Below are 4,181 nucleotides of genomic sequence, written 5' to 3' on the forward strand. Positions count from 1 at the left end.
TCCAGGTGTTCTCACCAGCCTTTTTGGTCAGATGGGACCAGGAGACACTCTCCACAGTGGGTTGGACTATGTCTGTTTCCTTGCCTGGGTGGGATATGAAGGGACCCACTTCAGGTTTCTCTCAGTTTTTCTCAAATAGGCTTTTTAGTTAGGAGGGGGCCAGAGCTACCCTCAGCCTCAGCTATGAATTAATACCTCTACCTCTGTATAGCAGGAGAACCCTGAATGCCCAGTAGTGGCTTTGGTATAGGAGTAATCAGCTCCACCTGCCTTCTGCTCAAACACTGCTACACAGCTATATGGTTGTATAGCCCCTCCAGCCAGATGGGGCCAGGAGACACTCTCCCCAGTGGGTGGGGCTGTGACTCAGCTCCTTACCTGGGTGTAAGCAAACCAGGCTGTAGGGCCAGCAAAATTTATCATTTAAGGATCTGAATCAGGCAGATCTGCACCCTAATGAATTCCCTGGCCAAAGTATACTCTGACTTGGTTTTGCAGATGAGGAGAGCTGCTGGTTGGGATTACTACTTGGGCACTGTAGGTATGAAATTGTCCACAAGATCCATGTTCTGGTTGTTGTGAAGTCTCTCTCCTCCATTACAGTCAAAATCCCAGTGGTTGAGCCCTGCAGATTCTCCTACAACACCTGTAGGGTGAGGCCAGAGAGATGTCATGAAGAAACCCTTAATTCTGAGGGGTGGCTGGTTGTTCCCCCTGGGCTCTCTTTTTCTACTGGAGGAACCGGAGACTCAGGGGAGATCTCTCCACCTGGTGCTGTGCTGGCATGGAGGAGGAGCAAGGCAGTCAGCATGTAACCACTTCTCTTAACCTTCTAATGCAGTCTCTGTTGGTCCTTGTGGTGCAAGGGATGCTTCAGCCTCACCCTGTGTTCTAGGATTCTCTCAATGTTGTCTTATTTATAAATAATTGCTAGTTGTTCTTGTGAGGGGGTGCAAAGTCAGGAACAACCTATGTCACCATTGTGGTGGTATCACTCCTGTCTTTTCAGAGACTCCTGTCACTCATGGCTACTTGCATAGAACTTGTATGGATTTGTACCTGTAAGGTGGCAGAGGTAGAGGCAGTTGTACTATTCTAGGCTGTTGCAACAATCCAGACAAAAGATGTTGGTGCCTTGGCCTAGGACAGGGGTCATAGAAATGTCAACCCTAGGAAACTAGGATTTGGCAACTTGCTCTGGATAGTCTGTTTGTTTTTCACATGTCATAATGTATCCCAAATTTTCCAATAAAACTTGCATGAACCCACTTATTCATTCAGCTAAATGGGAATATGTGCTTGGCCCTTTACTAGATAGGGTGGCATAGAAACCAAAAGGTCCCTGTCTTTTTACTCTTAAAACTCACATCAAGTGGGGGAAGATATTGGTCTGTAAGTTATGCTGCACTAACAATTGCAACAATGGAAGCTCATACAAAATTAACCAGTTGCATGTAGAAGGGTGTGGTCTGACACCAAGAAATTATACTCTACACAGTGTCTATCATCTCAGTGTTTATCACATACCCTAGTATAAAGCTATGTCTACTGGAAGCTATTTACTAATGGAAATCCAAGTATCATATCACTTAAGTTGGGCTTTCCCACTGATGAGAGCCCCTCAGAAATGTCAGAATGTTTATATTTTAAGAATATTGGGAGCTGTTGGTATATGAATGGTCTCAATCATCATCTCTTTTATTCTCTGTGCCTGGAATGCAAGTTGACAAAAATGCTAAGTAGAAGATTATAAGATTCTGCCTTTTTATATTTATAGAAAATAAGCAGTACATAAAATATTTCATGGTGTGGGCTCAATGAGAATGTTCAGAATTTAGGAGATTCTTGGCTGAATTATCTCATTAAAAAGTTTACCTCATGAACAAATGAAAGACAAAATTTCAGTAGTATATTTCAAGAAATTGCTAGCTTGTTAGAGAAAGAGAAAAAGGTCTCAAAAGAATAGCAAGCTGTAAGTAAAATGGAACTTGTGGCTGTCATAGAGGCAATGACCTGACTCATTTCCAGGGTGATGAGAGAGAGATGATTTTGCCAACCCATTTAGACCTACAGGATAGCATAGACATTCTCAATCCATGCAGCACCCTGATGCTTGATAAAGGATACTAGAGCTCCAATATGATTTGGGAACCTATCACTTTCCTCATATAATCCTGAGGACTAGAATCTAAAATATTTGCCAAGCCCCAATAAGCCAGAATCAATTCTCTCACCAATTCCCCTCCTCTCTCTCATTATCTCTATCTGTCTCTCTCTCTCTCTTTTTTAAGATTTATTTATTTATTTGAGAGAGAAAGAGAGAGAGAGAAAGCACATGCAAGGAGGGGGACAGAGGGAGAGAGAGAGGGAGAGAATTTTGAGCAGAATCCCTGCTGAGTGCAGAACCTGATGTGAGGCTCAGTCTCATGACCCTGAGATCATGACCTGAGCCCAAATCAAGAGTTGGACACCTAACCAACTGAGCCACACAGGCACCCCTGTCTCTATCTCATAGAATTAAGACCTCTTCTCTTTCACTACCAAATCTAATGGAGAAGAATTACTATTGATGCTAAAATAACAAGTGGTGACTAGATTTTGGGTTGTATCCTAGCTCTGCTATTTCATAGCTATATAAGTTTGACCAAGTGATTCAAATTTGATTAGCTGAGATATATATATATATCAACAATATAGGAATAATGATTCTGGTTTCAGGGACATTTGGAAGAATGCATTAAATTATGTATATGCAGTGCCTAGTTTGGTGCTTGGTACAAGGCAACACCCAATGAGAATTCCATCTAATAATGCAGCTGGACTTGGCTTCTTTGTGGGCACAGGTTATGCCACTTAGTACTTTCTGCATTCCATCTCTCTAGATTTTTGGTCTTTTTTGAATGAAATAGAGATAAGGACTTTTTCTTTCTCAGACCTTAATTCTTCTTAAATTCATTCGTATTCTTCCACACTCAAACTTTTACATTGAATATTTTCTAACATGGAGAAAAATTGCAAAATACAACAATGACTATCTATATGCCATCTAGATTCAATAATTAACTAATATTTTGCCATATTTGCTCCACTTCTATATATTTATCCTTTTTTTCTAAACATTTAAAAGTTGCAGACACTATGAAACCTCTCCCTAAATATTTCATTCAGCATGCATTTTCTAATATAGACGTTTTCTTTCATCATCCTAATGACATTATCACTTCTGAGAATATTAACATTAACACCATACATCACTTAATATCCAGTTCACAATCAACATTTCTCAGTTGTTCTAAAATATCTTTTTTAGCTGTGTTTCTTTAATCTTTGAAGCAGCATCTGATCAAGGTATAAATATTACATTCAGTTATGTCTCTTTTGTTCCTTTATCTGAAACAGTTGTCCCAATTTCCCCATGACTTGATTTTTTTTTTTAAAGAGTCCAGACTAGTTTTCTTGTAGAATGTTTCAACTTCTGGATTTGTCTGATTAAAACCCGTGCCTATGACTCAGTTACACATCTTTTACTCAGTGGCCCAGGGTTCTTTGAAGTGGCCACCTTGCTGCTAGATTACATGCTAGGACCCTTGAATCCTTCTTCTAGACTGAAGGATAATTATAAATGGGTCTTTAAATACTGGCATTTTGATGTCAATTTGACTGGGGGAAGAATGTCCAGAGAAGGAAAGTCAGAGTTTTAACTGACACTGAGGAGAGCTCTCTGTTCTTTGGACCAAGAGGCCTAAAACCCAGGAGAGAGTCCTACCTGCCAGGCATAATGGAAATGTATCCAGGAAAATGGCAAATGGTCTCCAGAGTGACCTCTGGAGAGCCCTTGCATGTTAAAGAGTCCACTGAAAGGTACTCCCTTTGCAAATGACTCTTGAATCATTTATCTGAGAGTCCAGAGTCCTCCTTTGTGGTGTCTTTACTAAGGGATGAAGATTTTGTCACAAGTCAAAGGAAGCTAGTTTGCTAAAAGTTCTAATTAAATCCCTGTGGGTTTCTCATAGTTTCCAGACCACATAAGAATAAAGATCCTTGCAAAAGAAGCCAAGAAAATCTGTCTGGCTAGATATTTTCAATAGATTTTCTTTTGTGTTTTCCCTACAGATCAGCAATGTCCAATAAAACTTTCTGCAATGATGGAAATGTTCCTTTTCTTTTGAGGTGCTATTAAA

This window comes from Zalophus californianus, chromosome 1, assembly GCF_009762305.2.
Source record: "Zalophus californianus isolate mZalCal1 chromosome 1, mZalCal1.pri.v2, whole genome shotgun sequence".
Lineage (NCBI taxonomy): Eukaryota > Metazoa > Chordata > Mammalia > Carnivora > Otariidae > Zalophus > Zalophus californianus.